Raw genomic sequence first — 24268 nt, 5'->3', positions numbered from 1 at the left:
CACGGTGGCTCATGCCTGTAATCTCAGCACTTTGGGAGGTCGAGGCGGGTGGATCACCTGAGGTCAGGAGTTCGAGACCAGCCTGGCCAACGTGGTGAAACCCCATCTTTACTAAAAAAATACAAAAATTAGCTGGGCATGGTGGTGGGCACCTGTAATCCCAGCTACTCAGGAGACTGAGGCAGGAGAATCGCTTGAACCCAGGAGACAGAGGTTACAGTGAGCAGAGATTGCACCATTGCACTTCAGTCTGGGCGACAAGAGCAAAATTCCGTTTCAAAAAAAAATCACAATTTAACTTTTTCTATTCTGAAGTGGATGACTTTTATTTCTTTCTCTTGCTTAATTGTTTTGGCTAGGATTCCAGTGTTAGGTTGAAAAGAAGTAGTGAGAAGGGGCATCTTTGTCTTGTTCTGATCATGGAGGAAACACTTTCAAATTTTCAGCATTGAGTATGATGTTAGCTCTGGGCTTGTCACATATGGCCTTTATTGTGTTGAAGTATATTCCCTCTCTATCTAATTTATTAATAGTTATTTTCATCATGAAAGGAAGTTAAAATTTGTCAATTTTTTTGCATTTATTGAGATGATTATATGGTTTTTGTCCTATATGTTGTTAATGTGGTGTTTGAGAAAAATACTAAAATCATGTTTTTCCTCTGCCCTCACACCACAACAATCAATACAGAAGACTTCTGTGATCAAATGTGTGGTTTATTTTCCCCATTAACAAGTATTAGACACCAGCTGAGTATTCTCCAATTCAATTCTGACACTATCTACCTGGAGATAGACCGCCTCCTTGAGCTTGATTAATTTGCTGGAGTGACTAACATAACTCAGTGAAACACGTTGACCAGTGTACTATAAAGGATATTACAATAACTACAATAAAGAGATGTGTAGGGCTAGGTAGGGGGTAAGGAGCACATGTCCCTGGGTATGCCAGCCTCCAGGAACCTCCACGGTTATCTAGAAGCTCGCCTAATCCAGTCCTCTTGGGTTTTCATGGAAGCTTCATATGTCAGCCTTCCTTCCCTAAGGGTATAGGGTGAAATCCTCTCTAGGGAGAGTCTTAAGACCTACAATCAAATTATAGTCCTACCTTGGGACTGTAGAGAGCAGGAAAAAATCAGAGAGATTGTTTCCAGATGCCTGCTCCTGAGGTTTAACATACCTAACATTATAACAAAAGACTGTAATAAGGGCTATGGGAATTATGAGCCAGGAAGGTGAACAAAAACCTATATATATATATATAAAATATATATTATATATTATATATATTTAATATATATTATATATGTATAAAATCATACCACTTGTGGTATTTCATATTCATAGATTTGCATGTGTTAAATCATCCTTGCATCCCTGGGATAAATTCCACTTGATCATGATAAATGATCCTCGTAATGTCCTTTTGAATTTGATTTGATAGTATTTTGTTGAGAATTTTTATTTCTGTGTTAATCAAGGATAGTGACTTGTAATTTTTTTTTCTTGCCATATCCTTGTTTGGCTTTGTTATCAGGGTAATGCTGGCCTCATAAAGTGTATTTGGAAAAATTTTTTGTTCTTCAATTTTTTGAAATAGTTTGAGAAGATTTGGTGTTAGGTTTTTAAATGTTTGGTATAATTCAGCAATAAAGCCATCAAGTCCTGAGCTTTTCTTTGATGAGATAGTTTTATTACTAATTCAATCTCATTACTCATTATTGGTCTATTCATATTTTCTATTTCTTCATAATTCAGTCTTGGTAGGTTGTATGTGTCTAGGAATTTATTCATTTCTTCTAAACTTCCTAAATTGTTGATACATAGTTGTTCATAGTACTCTGTTACTGTTCTTTTTATGATATTAGTAGTCTTTTTAACTTCTAATTTTATCTATTTGACTTTTCTCTCTTTCTTAGTCTAGCTAATGATTTATTTTGTCTACCTTTTCAAAAAAACAACTCTTACTTTTGTTAATTTTTTTTCGGCCGGGAGCAGTGGCTCACGCCTGTAATCCCAGCGCTTTGGGAGGCCGAGGAGGGCGGATCACGAGGTCAGGAGATTGAGACCATCCTAGTTAACACGGTGAAATCCCGTCTCTACTAAAAATATAAAAAATTAGCCGGGCGTGGCGGCGGGCACCTGTAGTCCCAGCTACTCGGGAGGCTGAGGCAGGAGAATGGCGTGAAACCAGGAGGCGGAGCTTGCAGTGAGCCGAGATTGTGCCACTGCACTCCAGCCTGGGCGACAGAGTGAGACTGTCTCAAAAAAAAAAAAAAAAAAAAAAAAAATTCTATTGTTCTTCTAGTCTCTATTTTATTTATTTATGCTCTGATCTTTATTATATTCTTCCTTCTACTCACTTTGAGCTTACGGTCTTCCTTTTCTCGTTTTTATGTAGGTAATGTTAGGTTGTTTATTTGAGATTTTTTTTTTTTTTTTTTATGTAGGCATTTATTGCTATTAGGTTCCTTCTTAGAACTGCTTTCACTGCATCATATACAGTTTGATATGCTGTATTTCCATTGTTGTTTGTGTCAAGATAATTTTTAAATTTTCTTTTTGCCCTATTTAGTGTTCAGGAACTTGTTGTTTAATTTCCATGTATTTGGGAATTTTTCTAAATTTTTCCAATTGATTTCTAGCTTCATGAAGCATAAAAGAACTTTTTTATTGAAGATAAAATTACAGATCTAGTATTTGAGAAACCAAAAAAATGGTGTCAACTACCACATTTTTTCAGGAATAATAATATATTTTTTGCTTGCTGCTTAGAATAACTCAAAGCAACATAGACAATATTTTATGACACAAAGTTTAAAAGCAAGATGACTTAATATTTAATAATTGTGTAATATTTTAATTAGCCCAAAATACTTTTTTCCTAGATTTTAAAGACGTTTACATTTTGTCACATTTGTCATTTAAAAAAGAAAATTATAGATACAGTTGAATGTCCATTTCTGCAGTCAATCTTTGTACCTCCCTTTTTAAAGGCATATATTCTATTGACATTTATAGGATTGTTAGTTCAGATTTTAAGTTTACATACATTATACCAAATGGTAATAAACTTTTTGAACTGGCCATTCTAACTCAGCCTGATTATATATTTACCAATGTTGATATGTCTAGAACTTGTTCATTCTTTCATTTTAGTTGTGCATAGTATGCTGTTGGACAGTATACTATTATTTATCTTTTGCATAAATTTGATGAAGTTTATATATTCTAGGTTCTGTTTTTCAGTTGATTATGTTGAAAATATTTTCCTCCAGTCTGTGTTGTAGTTTTGGCTAAAAAATTTTAATACAAAAATATAACTCATTTTTCTTACATATTATTTTAACTACAGGAAGAGAAAAAAAAATCCAGAACATTAAGTAAGACTACTGAAACAAGGTAAATAGGTGAGATTGCATGTAAACATACATACATCTTTCTATTCATAGATAAGACACAATAAAAAATCTTGGATAAAATACTTCAATTTGCATGTATTACACATTTTCTTTTTGCTGGTTGATTAATGACTGCAAAGAAACTTGAACTCATTTTATGTGGAGAACATTGGTAAAGAAAAAGACAAGAAATTCTGAAAAAGTACCTGAAAGTGAAGATCCTAAGAGTGAATTGGATCTTATTAAATAAAAAGCTGTTGTTTCTATTCTGTGGTGTTTAGAGTTGGGAGTGGTTATATGCATGTTATTTATTCACTCATACAATCATTTAAGAGTTTTATTTTCTTAATTATTTAGTAAAATTTACCAAAACGAGGTAAGAGTCAAGGTGAAGACTTATTTTTATTTAAGTGGAAAGTAATACAAAGTATTATAGTTGAAGGAAACCGTTTGCAGCTGAATTTGCAGCCATTTTATTTTGGAGGTCCCTTGGATTTTCCCAGTAGGTTCTAGAGTCATTTCTACATTTTTTCTTATGATATTTGGTGATTATTATGTTAAGTATTGGTAAATGTGGTCATATCAAAACTATGTTATTTGTATTCTGGCAAACTTTTACACTAATCATACTTTGTATGACAAACAAGAATTTCAAGGAAGTACCTACTCTGGTCTCTTTTATGCCTGCTTATTTTTATGTCCATATCCATATAACTCTCCCTTATGATACTCTGTTTCTCTAAACAGTTTATCTCTCAGTGTATTCTCTTTTTTTAATTAAAATTGGAAACACAACAGGATAGAAATTGTGTGTTTTGTTCAAATGGTGTGCCTTCAACCCACAGAAAAGCATGTGACATATAAATGACATCTGTTTATATTCGTTATTTGCTGAATAAATGGAACAAACAAGGCCTAAACAGTTAAATCATTCCCCCAAATCATACAAAATATTTTTTCTGTGACAACCCATTTCCCCGCCATACTCCTCAGTCTGATAATTTAGTGTTTCGGACCCCTGTTCCTTTCATCCACATCTCCCTAGTCTACTGAAACATTCAGAACTACCCTGCCTTTTTCTTTCCAGCTCCTAATTATACTCCTAGATTTTACTAAGGCAGTTTAATATTTTATTTCTTCACAAGTTGTATAATTTCTTAGAAAGTTATATTCCATATTCCTGACAGATAGTGTATCATTATCTTTTCAGATTTAGCTGCATTTGTACTGCTAGGGTTATTACTAATCTTTTCTTTCTTTTTATTTTCCTTATCTCAAATTCTCAGCTCTAGTAAATCTGTGCTTTAACGATAATTTTTTTTTAACTATTATCCTCAAATGATGAATGTGAGTGATAAACTCTCTGAATATTTGACTATTAACAAATATCTTTCTCTCTTCCAGGAGACTGGTATCTGATCTGACTAAAGAATGATTAGTTTATCATCCTTTTTTCTCAGTAGTCTGAGTATTACTTCTTTGCTTTCTAGCAGATAAGAAGTTGGACACAAATGATTCTTATTCTTTGCAAGTGACTTCTTTCTACCTGGAAGCTTGTAACACTTTCTTATAATTTTGCAGTTCAAAAATTCAGATTGTGCCTTCACATAAATCTTTTGTCATCAACATTACTTGGAATTTGATGAGGCATTTTAATCTGCAAGCTTAAATATTTATTTAGCTTGGAGAAAATTTCTTTTACTATTTGTTTGATCATTTCGTCTTTTCCATGTAGTCTTTTTTCCTTCTGCTAGAACTAATATTCTTCAAATGTTACATTAGTTGCCTGTACTATCCTTTACATCTCTCATCTTCACTCACATTTTCCATGTGTTAGTGCTTTTGTGTTGCTTTTTGTGGTATTTCTTCCTTTGGATCCTCTATTTGAGACTTCAAGTGTCCATACCCTAATATATCTGCAGAGTGTTTTTTATTGTGAAGATGTGTTTTATTTTCAGAAATATTTCCTATAAATGTTCTTCCTTAAAAGTTCTTCCTCAGAGGTTCTATTTAAATAAAGAACTATGCTAAATGTTTTGTTGCTGTTCTTTGAACAGACTGTTGGACCCTCAGGTGAATGGTTACGTGTTTGTTCTTCTCACTATATCTCAGGTGCAGTTGCCATAGTACTGTCCTGGGTTGAGAAAATGGAATTGGAATGGAGATTTGTGTGCACTGTCTTTAATAGGGAGTGGTTTTTGGATTAACACCTATGGACAGTTGAAAGCCACCTTTGGTAGTACTTTTGAAAGCTGGCGAATATGTTCATCATTCCTGAGGGCAATCTGGACAGTGAACGAACATCACTGTAATTTCAGGCGGCAGTGAACGTGATGGAGAGAACCAGTATCTCTTCTGTTATAAGCCAATAGCAGCAGCAGCAGATTATTAGACCTTATCACTGCTACCAGGAAAAATCCACTTTGGCTCCTTGGATTCTCTCAGCTTAAAAGCTAAAGAAGGCTTGGCTTCCTTTCCAATTTCTCAGAAAATTTTGAACAGAAATATGAGGCATAGTCACATTAACTTATAGGGATTTCCAAATTATGGAAGGTCATGCTTATGCACAACCATGGATCCTAGATACAGTTCTTTGAACCCAGTCTACTGCCTGGCTAGGAAGGAAAGAGTCTTCAAACTGTTCGCTTCATTCAGGGTTTGCCTGTTGTCCTCAAAAAAGACAGGATTGGTTCTGTCTTTACAATATATCCACCTCACCTCCTCTAACTAGGGCCAAGCCATTATTGTTTCTCTCCTAGAGCCCAGTAATACCCTCTCAACTATTCTTCCTGCTTTCATACTTACCCATTGTAGTCTTAATATTGTAGCCAGAGTGATCTTTTTAAAATATAAGTCAGATTATGTCACGCCTCTAGTCAAAATTTTTTTCTATTTCACTTGTAGCAAAAGTCAGTCCTTACAATAGCACAAGACTCATTACAATCTCTACTAGTCACCTCTCTCTGCCCCCTCCACCACCCACATATATCTCTAACTTCGTCTACTTTCTTCTCCTTAGTCTTTCATGGTTTTTCATTGGTGTTCTTTAGCTTTTAAGACTTTGCACTAGCTTTCTCTCTGCGTGGAATGTCACTCCATCAAATATTCACAATGGGAATTCCCTTATCTCTTTTGTCAAATGTCACTATCTCAGTGAGGCTTACCCTGAACACCCCCTCCTCCAATTTAAAATTAAAACTAGCCCCATTTTTGTGCTACTGAATTCCCTTAACTTGCTTTAATTTTTCACCTTCTAACAACAGATGTAATTTATTTATTTACCATGTTTATTTTAACTGTGGGCCTCTATGCTGTAATTTAACAAGGTTACATCTTTTTCAATGATTGACTCATGCATCTAGAGGAGTGTCTGACCTCTGATACATAGTACAGGCTAAAATAAAAAGTGGCCACATGAATAAATACATGTATGAATGAATGAATATGAAGAAGCTTAGACAATTTCAGCCTTCTGTCTTCCTATCACCTCTGATCCTTTATGCAAATTTTCTCTAATCTTCACAATAATCCTGCAATACTGACATTAATTTATCCATTCCACTGATTAAAAACCAAGGCTCAGCTAATGAGTGAAATATCCAAGATTCAAATTCAAATCTGTCTGGCTTCCAACTTTATGTATTTTTGTTTGTTTGTTTTTGTTTTCTTCCCCATGATCCAAAGCTCTTTCTAAATGGTAATGATTGAGAAATAATGAATGTAGGAAAGATGGTTCTAAGAATGACTGTTTCTCCTGTGTATAGTGGACAGCCTCTCCTCATGAAGGAGATTAATTACTCAATTGGGGTGAGGAAGACAGAGACTTTCCTTTCATCTATAATATTTAAACTCCTCAATTCCTATCCCTCCTCCTCACCTGGGAAACATTTATTATCCTGTCCTTTAAAAATGTGTGTACTGAAGAGACATTGGAGGAAACATTCTAAGTTCTTTGCCCTTCTAGAGTCATTCTCTATCATTCTCATCACATAGTCACTAGAAATCAGTATGGAATAGAATCATGGTGCTGTTGCAAAATTTACAATTAACAGTGTGAATTAACAATTAACAGTGCTAAATTTCTCTTATAAAACAGTGCAGCAAAATTACCAACTAAAAAATGTGTCAATATTTATTGCCTATGACAAGTTTGTCCTTCATTTAAAAAATCTTGCTTTCAATTCTTCCCCAAATTATCCTTTTTTTCACCATAAATCACATGTTTATATTATAACTATCAAAGGAATTACATGTGATTTTGTTTAGGTACTTTATTTTTAGAAAAATGGTTTTATTAAGGCATAATTGACACACTATAAACTGTACATATTTAAAGTGTATAAATTGGTAGGTTTATGACATATGTGAATAGCTGTAAAACCATCAACATAAGCAAGATAATGACTATATCTATCACAAAAGTCTGCATTTACCCCTTTTAAATCTTTTAGTTTCTTCCTGTCTCCCCTCATCTTCAATTGCTGAGTTATTTGTTGTCACTATAGATTAGTTTGCACTTTCTATAATTTAACATAAATGAAATTATATCCTATGTTGTCTTTTTCTTTTGGCTTTTTTTACTCAGCATATTTGAGAGCCATTTATGTTATTGCATATAAAGATGGGTAATTCTTTTTAATTGCCAACTAGTATTTCATTCTTTACATGTACTACAATTTGTCTATCCATTCAATTATTGGTAGAATTTTTATTTTTCAGTTTTTGGCTATTACAAATAAAGCGGCTATAAGCATAATAAAGCATCTATGAACTATTCTTTGTTTGAATATATGCTTTTTTTTTTTTTTTTAGGTAAATACCTAGGAATAGAATGGCTGTATTACATGGTAGGTGAATATTTAAATTTTAAAGAATCTCCCAAACTGTTTTCCAATGTTGTGGTAATATTTTACATTCCTGTTAGTAGTGTATGAGGGTTTCAGTTGTTCCACCTTGCCAACACTTGGTATGCCCAGTCTTTTTTAGTTTTAGCTTCTAATTTTTTGGCAGTTGTATATCATTGTGGCTTTAATTTGAACTTTTCTAATAACTAACTATATTGAGCACCTTTTCATGGGCTTAATTGCCATCCACATATCGTTTTGGTGAAGTGATTGTTTCAAATGTTTTGCCTAATAATTTTATTTCATGGTTTGCTTTCTTATTATTGAATTTTGGAAGTCCTTTATATATTCTGGATACAAGTCATCTACCAGACATGTTATTTGCAGATACATCCTGCCGCTCTGTAGCTTGTCTTTTCATACTTTACACAATCTCTTTAGAAAAGTAAAAATTCTTAATTTTGATTAATCAAATTTATTATGTTTTTCTTTTCATGGACTGTGTTTTGATATTCTATGTAAAATATCTATCTTTAGTGCTTCTCAACTGGGGGCAATTTTCTCAATTCTCCCAGTGCACATTTGGCAAAGTCTGGAAACATTTTTGGTCATCACAGTTAGTGTCAGTGGGGGGTTGCTACTGGCATGTAGGGTGGAGGCAAGAGAAAATGTTAAACATCCTACAACACACAGAAAAGTTCACCCCGTACATATATGCGTGTGCACACACTCCCTCTCTGCCCCGTCCCACCCCATGCAAAAGAATTGTCTAGTCCCAAATGTCAATAGTGCCAAGGTTGAAAACTCTAATCACAAGGATTTGTGTTTTTTCTTCTAGAACTTTTATAGCTTTTTATTTTACACTTGCTATTTGGCATTTCATTTTCATTCAATTCAAAATACATTCTAAAATTCCCTTTATGATTTCCTCTTTCACATATGAGTTTTTATAAATGTGATATTAATATTTACAAATAAATATGTGGTTATGTGGGTATTTTCAGATATTCAAATATTTTCCACATATTTTCTCACTATTGATTTTTCTATTAATAATTTAATTGTCATGAAATAATGTATTTTTGTACTCTCCTCACTCTATTGCTGAGTATTCTAAAAATTTAAATAAGATCAGTTGTTGATCACCTTTTAGAAACTTCTACATCCTTACTTAATTTTTTATCTACTTTCTATCAATCATGGAGAGAGTGGTATTAAAATCTCCAACTATATTTGTGGATTTGTATATTTCTCCTTAAAGTTCTATTAAATAGAACTTTAAAAATAGGTGTTTTGAAGCTCTATTGATAAGTGCATAAACATTTAGGATTGTTATAACCTCTCAATGAATTGACCCTGTTATTATAATGAAGTGGTGCTTTTTATCCCTGGTAATATTTTTCCTTTGAATTCTCCTGTGTCTGATATTAATATAGACATTATATCTTTCCTTGGATTAGTGTTAAGATGCCATGCCCTTTTCTATCTTTTTGTTTTTAATATATTTGTTTATTTATACTTAAAGGGTTTTTTTTGTAGATCATATACAGTGTGTTCTTGCTTTTTTAAAATTTACTCAATAATCTCTACCTTTTTGAGTTTTTTGATCATTAATATTTAATATGATTATTGATATGATTGTATTTTAATCTACCATCTTATTATTTGTTGTCTGTTTGTGCTGTCTGTTCTTTTTTTGCCCTTTTCTCATTTCCCATCTTCTATTGGGTTGAGTGCTTTTTTTACAATTTGATTGTCTATTTTTTTCTTATTAGTTTATTGCTCTCATTTTCTTGACTGTTGCTTTACTGTTTAATAGTATGCACATTTAATCTATTATAGTCTACCCCAAATAAGATATCAATTTCTGTGTAGTATAAGAACCTTACAACAGGATGCCTCCATTTCCCCTTTAAACTTTTTGATCTTGTTATACTTTTTAATTCTACATATGTTATAACCCCCAACTATATATTATCATTTTTGCTTTAAACAGTCAAATACCTTTTAAACATTTTAAACTATTTTTAAGTCCTTTTATATACTCACATAGTTACATTTCAGCTCTCATCATTCAGTTGCATAGATCCTATTTCCATATGGTATCATTTTCTCTGTCTGAAGGACTTGCTTCAACATATTTTTTGACTGATGGTAATAAAATTTTTGTCAGTTTTATGTCTAAAAATGTCTTTGTGTCTTTGCCTTCATTTTTGAAACATATTTTCTCTGAGCATAGAGTTGTAGATTGACAGTTTTTTTTTCCTTGAACAACATCCGTAAAAAGATGTTGATCTAATGTCTTTTGGCTTGCATTGTTTCCAGTGAGAATTTTGCTGTCATCTTTATTTTTGTTCCTCTTAATGTAATGTGTCTTTTTTACTGTTTTTGAGATTTCCTCTTTATCACTGGTTTTAAACAATTTGATTATGATGTAGTTTGATGTAGTTTGCTTCATGTTTCTCATGCTTGAAAATTTGTTGAGAATCTTGGATTTGTGGGCTTACAATTTTCATCAAATTTAGAAAAGATTCAGTCATTATGTCTTCAAATAATTTTTGTTTTACTCCTTTCCTTTGAAGGCTCTGATTACATGTATATCAGACCACTTGAAATGTACTACAACTCACTGAAGTTGCGCTCTTTTTTTTTTTTAAGACTTTTCTCTGAGTGTTTCATTTTGGATAGTTTGTATTGTTGTGTATTCAAGCACAAAAGTCTCTGTCTGCTATGTCTAATCTACTGGTAATTCTAAATCGGTATTTTAAGTCTTAGATATTAAAGTTTTAAGGTCTAGGATTCTGTCTTTTGTATTTTTAATATCGTTTTTATCTCTATTTAATGTGTTCAATCTTCTCTCTAGTTTCTTGTACACATGGAATACACTTATAATTCAGTTTTCAAGTTCTTGTCTGCTAATTCCATTATCTGAGTCATTTCTGGGTTGGTTTACATTGATTTATTTGTTTTCCTCATTATGAGTTATATTTTCATGCCTCCTTGCAGAACAGATTGGATGCCGGACATTATGTATTTTACCTTATTAGATATTGGATATCTACCTATTCCTATAAATATTCTTGAACTCTTTTTCTGGGAAATGGTTACATCATTTAGAAACCATTTGGTCATTCGTCTCTTGCTTTTAAGGCTTTTTAGCCTTTATCAAAGCAATATTTATTCTAGGCTTAATTTTGCTCTACCAGTGATTTAAAACCTTTTTTAGCAGTCTAGCTAATTCACCATTAATTAGTAAAATTTTCACTCTGGATTTTGGTAAAAGTAACTATTCCTGGCTTTGTGTTAACTCCTGGGTTTATTCCCTCTAATCCTTTTGGGTGGCTCTTTTCTTGGCCTTGGGTAGTTTCTTCACATGAATGTACTAATCAGTACTCAGCAGAGAACTTAAGTAGGCCAAGGCTCTAAAGCTTCTTTCTATGAAGCTCATTCCTGTCACATACCCAGCCCTGAAAACTCTAGCCACCTTTACCTCCCTGGACTCGCAACTCGGTTTGCTCATGTCAGGGAGATCATTAAGTGTTTCCTGTGTTTCCTTCCTGTGTTTCCTGTCCTGGCATCGAGGCCCAATGAGTCTTTCCAGGTAGTAAGGTAGGGCAATTATCAGCCTCATCTCATTTGTTTCCTGTCTCTCAAAGATCACTGTCCTTAGTTGCGGGATCTCCAATGTCTTAAAAACCCATAATTTTTGTATGATTCTTAAAATTTTCTTTTCAGTCATGAAGTTACATCTTGTCCATATTACTTCATTTTAGCCAGAAGCAGAAGTGGGTTTACTACATGTGATTTTTCTCAAATACTTTAAATTCCAAAAGTAAATTCCAAACAATACTAGTAAACTACTTTTTAACCCTAAATATTGCCTTAATAATAAAGTTCAGGGGGAGGAGCCAAGGTGGCCGAATAGGAACAGCTCCGGTCTACAGCTCCCAGCGCGAGCCACGCAGAAGACGGGTGATTTCTGCATTTCCATCTGAGGTACCGTGTTCATCTCACTAGGGAGTGCCAGACAGTGGGCGCAGGTCAGTGGGTGAGCGCACCGTGCGCCAGCCGAAGCAGGGGCGAGGCATTGCCTCACTCGGGAAGCGCAAGGGGTCAGGGAGTTCCCCTTCCAGGGGTGACAGACGGCACCTGGAAAATCGGGCCACTCCCACCCGAATACTGTGCTTTTCCGACGGGCTTAGGAAACGGTGCCCCAGGAGAGTATAGCCCGCACCTGGCTCAGAGGGTCCTACGCCCACGGAGTCTCGCTGATTGCTAGCACAGCAGTCTGAGATCAAACAGCAAGTCGGCAGCAAGGCTGGGGGAGGGGCGCCCGCCATTGCCCAGGCTCCCTTAGGTAAACAAAGCAGCCTGGAAGCTTGAACTGGGGGGAGCCCACCACAGCTCAAGGAGGCCTGCCTGCCTCTGTAGGCTCCACCTCTGGGGGCAGGGCACAGACAAACAAAAAGACAGCAGTAACCTCTGCAGACTTAAATGTCCCTGTCTGACAGCTGTGAGGAGAGCAGTGGTTCTCCCAGCACGCAGCTGGAGATCTGAGAACGGGCTGACTGCCTCCTCAAGTGGGTCCCTGACCCCTGACCCCCGAGCAGCCTAACTGGGAGGCACCCCCCAGCAGGGGCAGACTGACACCTCACACGGCCGGCCAGGTACTCCAACAGACCTGCAGCTGAGGGTCCTGTCTGTTAGAAGGAAAACTAACAGAAAGGACATCCACACCAAAAACCCATCTGTACATCACCATCATCAAAGACCAAAAGTAGATAAAACCACAAAGATGGGGAAAAAACAGAGCAGAAAAACTGGAAACTCTAAAAAGCAGAGTACCTCTCCTCCTCCAAAGGAACGCAGTTCCTCACCAGCAACGGAACAAAGCTGGACGGAGAATGACTTTGACGAGCTGAGAGAAGAAGCCTTCAGACGATCAAATTACTCCGAGCTACGGGAGGATATTCAAACCAAAGGCAAAGAAGTTGAAAACTTTGAAAAAAATTTAGAAGAATGTATAACTAGAATAACCAATACAGAGAAGTGCTTAAAGGAGCTGATGGAACTGAAAACCAAGGCTCGAGAACTACGTGAAGAATGCAGAAGCCTCAGGAGCCGATGCGATCAAATGGAAGAAAGGGTATCAGCCCTGGAAGATGAAATGAATGAAATGAAGCGAGAAGGGAAGTTTAGAGAAAAAAGAATAAGAAGAAACGAGCAAAGCCTCCAAGAAATGTGGGACTATGTGAAAAGACCAAATCTACGTCTGATTGGTGTACCTGAAAGTGACAGGGAGAATGGAAACAAGTTGGAAAACACTCTGCAGGATATTATCCAGGAGAACTTCCCCAATCTAGCAAGGCAGGCCAACATTCAGATTCAGGAAATACAGAGAACGCCACAAAGATACTTCTCGAGAAGAGCAACTCCAAGACACATAATTGTCAGATTCACCAAAGTTGAAATGAAGGAAAAAATGTTAAGGGCAGCCAGAGAGAAAGGTCGGGTTACCATCAAAGGGAAGCCCATCAGACTAACAGCGGATCTCTCGGCAGAAACCCTACAAGCCAGAAGAGAGTGGGGGCCAATATTCAACATTCTTAAAGAAAAGAATTTTCAACCCAGAATTTCATATCCTGCCAAACTAAGCTTCATAAGTGAAGGAGAAATAAAATACTTTACAGACAAGCAAATGCTGAGAGATTTTGTCACCACCAGGACTGCCCTAAAAGAGCTCCTGAAGGAAGCGCTAAACATGGAAAGGCACAACCGGTACCAGCCACTGCAAAATCATACCGAAATGTAAAGACCATTGAGACTAGGAAGAGACTGCATCAACTAACGAGCAAAATATCCAGCTAACATCATAATGACAGGATCAAATTCACACATAACAATATTAACTTTAAATGTAAATGGACTAAATGCTCCAATTAAAAGACACAGACTGGCAAATTGGATAAAGACTCAAGACCCATCAGTGTGCTGTATTCAGGAAACCCATCTCACGTGCAGAGACACACATAGGCTCAAAATAAAAGGATGGAGGAAGATCTACCAAGCAAATGGAAAACAAAAAAAGGCAGGGGTTGCAATCCTAGTCTCTGATAAAACAGACTTTAAACCAACAAAGATCAAAAGAGACAAAGAAGGCCATTACATAATGGTAAAGGGATTAATTCAACAAGAAGAGCTAACTATCCTAAATATATATGCACCCAATACAGGAGCACCCAGATTCATAAAGCAAGTCCTGAGTGACCTACAAAGAGACTTAGACTCCCACGCATTAATAATGGGAGACTTTAACAACCCACTGTCAACATTAGACAGATCAACGAGACAGAAAGTCAACAAGGATACCCAGGAATTGAACTCAGCTCTGCACCAAGCAGACCTAATAGACATCTACAGAACTCTCCACCCCAAATCAACAGAATATACATTTTTTTCAGCACCACACCACACCTATTCCAAAATTGACCATATACTTGGAAGTAAAGCTCTCCTCAATAAATGTAAAAGAACAGAAATTGTAACAAACTGTCTCTCAGATCACAGTGCAATCAAGCTAGAACTCAGGATTAAGAATCTCACTCAAAACCGCTCAACTACGTGGAAACTGAACAACATGCTCCTGAATGACTACTGGGTACATAACGAAATGAAGGCAGAAATAAAGATGTTCTTTGAAACCAACGAGAACGAAGACACAACATACCAGAATCTCTGGGATGCATTCAAAGCAGTGTGTAGAGGGAAATTTATAGCACTAAATGCCCACAAGAGAAAGCAGGAAAGATCCAAAATTGACACCCTAACATCACAATTAAAAGAACTAGAAAAGCAAGAGCAAACACATTCAAAAGCTAGCAGAAGGCAAGAAATAACTAAAATCAGAGCAGAACTGAAGGAAATAGAGACACAAAAAACCCTTCAAAAAATAAATGAATCCAGGAGCTGGTTTTTTGAAAGGATCAACAAAATTGATAGACCGCTAGCAAGATTAATAAAGAAAAAAAGAGAAAAGAATCAAATAGATGCAATAAAAAATGATAAAGGGGATATCACCACCGATCCCACAGAAATACAAACTACCATCAGAGAATATTACAAACACCTCTATGCAAATAAACTAGAAAATCTAGAAGAAATGGATAAATTCCTCAAAACACACACCCTCCCAAGACTAAACCAAGAAGAAGTTGAATCTCTGAATAGACCAATAACAGGAGCTGAAATTGTGGCAATAATCAATAGCTTACCAACCAAAAAAAGTCCAGGACCAGATGGGTTCACAGCCGAATTCTACCAGAGGCACAAGGAGGAACTGGTACCATTCCTTCTGAAACTATTCCAATCAATAGAAAAAGAGGGAATCCTCCCTAACTCATTTTATGAGGCCAGCATCATCCTGATACCAAAGCCTGGCAGAGACACAACAAAAAAAGAGAATTTTAGACCAATATCCTTGATGAACATTGATGCAAACATCCTCAATAAAATACTGGCAAACAGAATCCAGCAGCACATCAAAAAGCTTATCCACCATGATCAAGTGGGCTTCATCCCTGGGATGCAAGGCTGGTTCAATATACGCAAATCAATAAATGTAATCCAGCATATAAACAGAACCAAAGACAAAAACCACATGATTATCTCAATAGATGCAGAAAAGGCCTTTGACAAAATTCAACAACCCTTCATGCTAAAAACTCTCAATAAATTAGGAATGGATGGGACGTATCTCAAAATAATAAGAGCTATCTATGACAAACCCACAGCCAATATCATACTGAATGGGCAAAAACTGGAAGCATTCCCTTTGAAAACTGGCACAAGACAGGGATGCCCTCTCTCGCCACTTCTATTCAACATAGTGTTGGAAGTTCTGGCCAGGGCAATTAGGCAGGAGAAGGAAATCAAGGGTATTCAATTAGGAAAAGAGGAAGTCAAATTGTCCCTGTTTGCAGATGACATGATTGTATATCTAGAAAACCCCATTGTCTCAGCCCAAAATCTCCTTAAGCTGATAAGCAACTTCAGCAAAGTCTCAGGATACAAAATCAATGTGCAAAAATCACAAGCATTCTTATACATCAATAACAGACAAACAGAGAGCCAAATCATGAGTGAACTCCCATTCACAATTGCTTCAAAGAGAATAAAATACCTAGGAATCCAACTTACAAGGGATGTGAAAGACCTCTTCAAGGAGAACTACAAACCACTGCTCAAGGAAATAAAAGAGGATACAAACAAATGGAAGAACATTCCATGCTCATGGGTAGGAAGAATCAATATCATGAAAATGGCCATCCTTCCCAAGGTAATTTACAGATTCAATGCCATCCCCATCAAGCTACCAATGACTTTCTTCACAGAATTGGAAAAAACTACTTTAAAGTTCATATGGAACCAAAAAAGAGCCCGCATCGCCAAGTCAATCCTAAGCCAAAAGAACAAAGCTGGAGGCATCACGCTACCTGACTTCAAACTATACTACAAGGCTACAGTAACCAAAACAGCATGGTACTGGTACCAAAACAGAGATATAGATCAATGGAACAGAACAGAGCCATCAGAAATAATGCCACATATCTACAACTATCTGATCTTTGACAAACCTGAGAAAAACAAGAAATGGGGAAAGGTTTCCCTATTTAATAAATGGCACTGGGAAAACTGGCTAGCCATATGTAGAAAGCTGAAACTGGATCCCTTCCTTACACCTTATACAAAAATCAATTCAAGATGGATTAAAGACTTAAATGTTAGACCTAAAACCATAAAAACCCTAGAAGAAAACCTAGGCATTACCATTCAGGACATAGGCATGGGCAAGGACTTCATGTCTAAAACACCAAAAGCAATGGCAACAAAAGCCAAAATTGACAAATGGGATCTAATTAAACTAAAGAGCTTCTGCACAGCAAAGGAAACTACCATCAGAGTGAACAGGCAACCTACAAAATGGGAGAAAATTTTCGCAACCTACTCATCTGACAAAGGGCTAATATACAGAATCTACAATGAACTCCAACAAATTTACAAGAAAAAAACAAACAACCCCATCAAAAAGTGGGCGAAGGACATGAACAGACACTTCTCAAAAGAAGACATTTATGCAGCCAAAAAACACATGAAAAAATTCTCACCATCACTGGCCATCAGAGAAATGCAAATCAAAACCACAATGAGATACCATCTCACACCAGTTAGAATGGCAATCATTAAAAAGTCAGGAAACAACAGGTGCTGGAGAGGATGTGGAGAAATAGGAACACTTTTACACTGTTGGTGGGACTGTAAACTAGTTCAACCCTTGTGGAAGTCAGTGTGGCGATTCCTCAGGGATCTAGAACTAGAAATTCCATTCGACCCAGCCATCCCATTACTGGGTATATACCCAAAGGACTATAAATCATGCTGCTATAAAGACACATGCACACGTATGTTTATTGCCGCATTATTCACAATAGCAAAGACTTGGAACCAACCCAAATGTCCAACAATGATAGACTGGATTAAGAAAATGTGGCACATATACACCATGGAATACTATGCAGCCATAAAAAATGATGAGTTCACGTCCTTTGTAGGGACATGGATGAAATTGGAAATCATCATTCTCAGTAAACTATCGCAAGAACAAAAAACCAAACACCACATATTCTCACTCATAGGTGGGAATTGAACAATGAGAACACATGGACACAGGAAGGGGAACATCACACTTCGGGGACTGTTGTGGGGTGGGGGGAGGGGGGAGGGATAGCATTGGGAGATATACCTAATGCTAGATGACGAGTTGGTGGGTGCAGCGCACCAGCATGGCACATGTATACATATGTAACTTACCTGCACATTGGGCACATGTACCATAAAATCTAAAGTATAATAATAATAATAATAATAATAATAAAAGAAAAAAAATGGCATAAAGACTACCTGGAAAAAAAAAATAATAATAATAAAGTTCAAAATTGATGTTTCTATTAAGAATACCTCCTTTCTTTTAGAAGAGCATTGTAGTTGGCTTTGACTACTATAGTAGTATAAAACCTGACAGTTCTTATTCACCCTCTGTAGTTGTCATGATTAATTTACAAATGACATTGAATTTTGAGAGTTTTACTTTTATCTGAGGCTTCTATCAGAGGTGTACAAAAAGGAAAAAAAAGCAAAAATCTTCCATGCTATGTTGCTTCTCATTTTCAGCTTTGTAAGGTCATCAGCAATTTAAAGAATTTAATCAACACATTTTCAGTTTTCCTTCCCCTTTTTATTGAATGAGAAACTGAAGCAAAACAGAGTTCCTCAGTCAAGAAGGAGCAGAGCTGGCATTCAAGCCTGTTATCCTATTTTTCTTTCTCAGTAAGATATCAGATTTCTATATTGTTTCACACTTGATTTTTTAGGACTTGAGGTCAAACTTTTACTAGATTCACTGATCAGTGTTAACTTGTGTTAGTGCTAAGTAAAAGTATAAAAACGTCCTTATACAATTTCAGAATTTTAAGGCAATCCAACTAATTTTATTCAATTTATTTATTTTACAGGTGGAGACATAAAATTTAAATTGCTCTAAGCCAACTAGCTAGATAGGACCAAACTGACTATTATATAAATTATTTTAGATATTTTAAATAAAAATGTTATATGGCCAAATTAAAAACAAGCTATCATTTGGATAAAGAGATGTTTATTTATTTCTGCTACCTAATTTTTCTAAAATGGCTATTTGAAAAAATACCTTTGTCTCAATTTCATTCTTCCAACTTCTACTCCATTTAAACAAAATAATAGATTAGAAACATAAGTAAAGAGATTTGTATTATTTTTATCATTTTATCACCTATAAGTAAACAATTCTGCTAATGCAAGAAAAAATAGAGTGGATACTCAATTAACTGCAATAATGAGTAAGTCATAGATAAAACATCATTAGAACTAAGTCCAATCTTGCTACTCAAAAAAGTGTGATGCAAGAATCAGTTGTGTAGGTATTAGGTGGGAGCTTGTTAGAGATCTGCTTACTCAGAATTTGCATTCTAACAAAATCCCCATGTGATTAGTGGGCACAGTAAAGTCTGAGAAGCATTGTTCATCCTGGTTTTGCAGCTGTGTCCTTCTTCTGTTCATTTATCTCCCCAGGAAAAAGCTTTATAATCTGGGTAATTATCCTTGATTAGCAACCCTTATAGGAGGTAGGAAAGGGGACATTAAAGCTTAAACTCCAAATTACTGACTTCAAACTGAGAAATATCACCTGCTTGATTCCTTAACACCCTCCCACTCTCTAACCAGCTCTTTCAGAATATCTGAAACTAGTTAATTTTCTGAGCAATCAAGAGTTGTCTGTATCTAAAAATATTTTGTGATTTTATTTGTGATTTCATGTTCTTCTTCCTCCTGTTTCTAGATTTTTTTTCCTTAAAAATCTTTAATTTAAAAATCTGTAGAATTTAAAGTTAATTAATATAATCAAAAAAGTTACAGACGTTGAACTATTTTACTGTTTGTAATTAAGTTCCTAAAGATTGTGAAATGAACCACATAAATTAGAATTTACTTGGATTGGAATTATACATGTTTCAGATATGATCAAAATCAACACTTCAGAAAAAATATCAAAGAGCAAATAAATGGTGTGCTTGAGAGATAATATAAAATGCTGAGATAATTTTGTGACGAACTTTTCTTTGATCAGATAAATTCAAATATCAAATTATCCACATTATTATCTTACTGACAGAAAGCATAAATAGAAAAAATATCTTATTGAGTTTCTATACAATCCACATACTAAGTGATGAAATCTATAAAGGCATGGTGGTTTGGTATAAGTATTAGAGTCATCGGTTCTAGACTGGTTTGTTCTCAATGAGAAGAAAAAGGCCTTCTCTGCATTGTGAATTTAAATATTTTGCTGTTCCACAAGACTAGGAGCTCTAACATGGTTCACAGGGACCAAAAATTAAGCTCAGCTCAGTGCCAAGAACAGATTACAATTCACATATTCTGTGGAATGATTGAAGAAATGTTGTCCGTGATATTTGACTAGTTACTGTCCTGCACTATTTGCAGACAGCACCATCTGTTATTATTGCTGACCTTTCATTTTTCATCCCAAACTTTCAACTATTAAAGTTACTAAAAAGATAGAAAATAAATAAACATATAGCACTATCTCTAAAGAGCTACATTGAAATACATATATTGGAGGTAGTTCTCTATCCCTCTATTGCAATAGCGTTAACTTCTGGCTATACTTACTTTGGGAGGCCAAGGCAGGTGGATTGCCTGAGCTCAGGAGTTCGAGATCAGCCTGGACAACATGGTGAAACCCCATCTCTACTAAAATACAAAACATTAGCCAGGTGTGGCAGTGTGCAACTGCAGTCCCAATTACTCAGGAGGCTGAGGCAAGAGAACTGCTTGAACCTGGGAGGCGGAGGTTGCAGTGAGCAGAGATCGCACCACTGCACTCCAGCCTGGATGACAGAGCGAGACTCCATCCCCCCCCCCCCAAAAAAAAAAAAAAAAAATTCTGGCTATATTTTACAATTGTTTGGAAACTCCAACTGTTCAATTGTTGGAACCTAAAAACATGTCTAGGCCTTATGCCAAAGTAGTTCTACCAAAATGTATATATTTATATGGTGTCATATATTTGATTATGCTTTATGTTCCTTGATCTCTAAATGGATGCAAACCAATCCATAAACTTCAAGCAAGGCAGCTTGCCAACACAAATCACAGGAATCAGTCAATGGGCAGGGATGTGATAATTATGTGGGCAAGTAGAGCCAGTCAGACACAGGAAGCTTGTACCTTGCTCTGGATTTTTTTCCGTTTGTTTTCCATATCTATTTTGTGTCTCACTCTAGGAAAGAAATATGTCATAGAGTAATTTAATGCTAGTAGCCTAGTGCTTAACAATTTAGTAGTATATAGTGGTACCTAAGCTAATGTCGAGGACTGTAAAAACGCAAATCACTAGCCCTGATATTCTCCACCTGCTCCCACAGAAGTCTCATATTTAGGCAGTTTTTTGCTTTCTGTAGTTTTTTGTTTATGTGGTTTTTTTTTTCTTATCTTCTACTACCTCTCCTTTCTACCCCTAATTCTAATAGTATTGGTCCATCTTACTAACAGCAAATGAATTCCTTGAATCTCAACTGGAGTGGCGTAGTCCTCTTAGTGAAGTTCCATCTATGACTTCAGAGGCTCCAATCTTACTTCACACGGGCTTATTGGAGCATTTTGTTAAAACATATGCTATGCAACTCCAAGAGACTGTATCAGTCCAGATAGGATAGGTTATGCTGCAGCAACTTATTAGTCTGTTTTCATGCTCCTGATAAAGACAGACCTGAGAATGGGCAATTTACAAAAGAAAGAATTTTATTGGACTTATAGTTCCACATGGCCAGGGAGGCCTCACAATCATGGCAGAAGGTGAAAGGCAGGTCTCATATGGCAGCAGACAAGAAAAGAGAGCTTGTGCATGGAACCTCCCCTTTTTAAGACCATCAGATCTCGTGAGATGTATTCACTATCACGAGAACAGAAAGCATGGGAAAGACCTGCCCCAAGATTCAATTACCTCCCGCTGGGTCCCTCCCACAACATGCGGGAATTCAAGATGAGAGTTGAGTGGGGACACAGTCAAACCATATCAAGTAACAAATAATCCCTAAGTCTCAGAGGCTTAGTTACAAAAGTTTAGTCCTCACTCACCTTACATGTTCAATCCAGGTCAGCTATGAATCTAAGTATTTTTTACTTGAAGATCAGGAAGATATTGCTGCTTCTAGCAGAAACGCTAATAGTCAATTTCTTTTTTTCCTTTTTCCTTGGGAAAAGGAAAGTAGAATGATAAACTCCATGTTGGCCTATGTGATACGTATCACTTAATCTCATGTCTCATTAGTCAATCAAGTTATGCAGGCACATATGGCATCAATACGTTAAGGAAGCTATGATTTCTCTTCTTCAAACAGAAAGGACAGTGAGTATTTATGCATAATAATACACTCTACCATAGAGGCATTGTGGCAAATAAAATTTTATCCACTTCATTATGTGTAATATTATTCTTTTTTGTTCTTGTTTATTCATATTTATTTCTTCACGAAACTGAGATTCCTTCAATCAAGAAAGTAATTTTATTAGTTTTGTTTCCTTAGCTCTTATTCCCTGACATATAGCAGGCATTTGACAACTGTTTACTGAATCAATTAAAGATAAACATTATTAAATCATAGCTATATCTAGAGCTTGCTGAACATTGATGTTTCTAAAACCATATGATTCTTAGGTACAAGCACTTCTAACGTAAATAGCCATACACTCAGATGATATCCTGATATTATCTGCCAAACACATCTTATCGCCAGGTATGTGGCAGAGCCTATATCACAATCATTAAAGAAGCTCTCAAGAAGTTTGTTGGGAGAATAATAAAGTTTTGACTTCTGCCAAAAACATTCTGTGCACGAGTCTTACAATTTTATTTTAAAAAATGGATGGAGGGAGTTTGTTTGCCTTCCCTTTTTTGTTAGTAAAATAAAGTGTGTCACAGGCCCAAAGGAATTTGAAATGTTTCTGAAAAGACACTAAACTGTGTAGGATACCACAGATGAGGCTCCCTTTTGCCTTCTCAAAAATAAATGTGCACAGTTTATCTTCTTGTATGATTAATTACTGTAGAGTTAATTATATAGAATAAGTCTGTAATCAGGGAAAAACATCTGAAATAATAAATGCTTTTAAAATGTTAGTTTATTTATTTTATGATAACATTATCATCATAAAAACAGTATTATTTTACCTTTTGAAATTCTATCCCAATACAGAAAGACAGGGATGATAAAGGTAATTTTCTATGAAATGGTGTGAGAGCTTATTAAACCAATACTGTTTTGCATTTTAGATAGTATTGTATAAAGAAAGAGATGAATTGATTTTTAAAAAAAAATTACAACAGACAAATATTAAATACTTATTTCCTATATGGATATAAATATTAATTAGGTAGAAATGATCTATGTTGAAATGAAAGAATTTGAATTGGTTATGTGAAATAAAATGCATGAGTAAAAGAGTGTCTTACATGGAGACATAAGTAAAGTCAAAGCCTTAATTAAACAAAAACAGAAAAAGGGGGCAGATCTCCCACCTGCTCAATGATGCCTGAAATTGAGCTGTGGGAACATAATTCCTTTCCCTTAAAGTGTAAATTTGTGTAAAAATGACTCTATAAAATAATAAAAATTATCTCTTTAAAATTGCAGATGACTTGAAAGGTAGAGACAGAATATCATCATACCCACACTCAGGTTTTCTAAAATATGGATGAATCATACTGGTGGGAACCTGATTAGTCAGAAACTAAGCAATCAGTACTACTACTTAAAAGCTGTCAGGCCAGGTGCCGTGCCTCATGCCTGTAATCCCAGAACTTCGGGAGGCCACTGCTGGAGGATTGCTTGAGCACAAAAGGTCGAGAACAGCCTGGGCAACATGGGGAGACCCTGTCTGTACAAAAGACAAAAATTAGCTGGGTGTAGCGGTGCACACCTGTGGTCTGAGCTACTAGGAAGGCTGAGGTGGGAGGATCACTGGAACCCCAGAGGTTGAGGCTGCAGTGAGCTGTGATTGTGCTGCTGCACTTTAGCCTGGGCAATAAGTGAGACCCTGTCTCAAAAAAAAAAAAAAAAAATATATATATATGTGTGTGTATGTATATATATACATAATATATATATTTTAAAAAGCTGTCAATACCTTCTCAGTTTTGGAATGGACAGTGGGTCATCTTAAAGCGGACCATACTTTTTTGGAGAAGAAGCACTTACATGTCTTTTTCTTAGTGATATGAATTTAGGATGATGATTTTGTAGTTGCTATTTTTTCCTTATAAAAGCTGTCTCTTTAATCTTCTTGTCAGGAAATGTTCAAAGTCTTCTGAAAAGAATAGAGAAAAATTAGCATAATACCTGAGGAGACT

Source organism: Pongo abelii, chromosome 11 (assembly GCF_028885655.2).
Source record: "Pongo abelii isolate AG06213 chromosome 11, NHGRI_mPonAbe1-v2.0_pri, whole genome shotgun sequence".
Lineage (NCBI taxonomy): Eukaryota > Metazoa > Chordata > Mammalia > Primates > Hominidae > Pongo > Pongo abelii.
Note: the sequence above shows the minus strand (reverse complement) of the source record.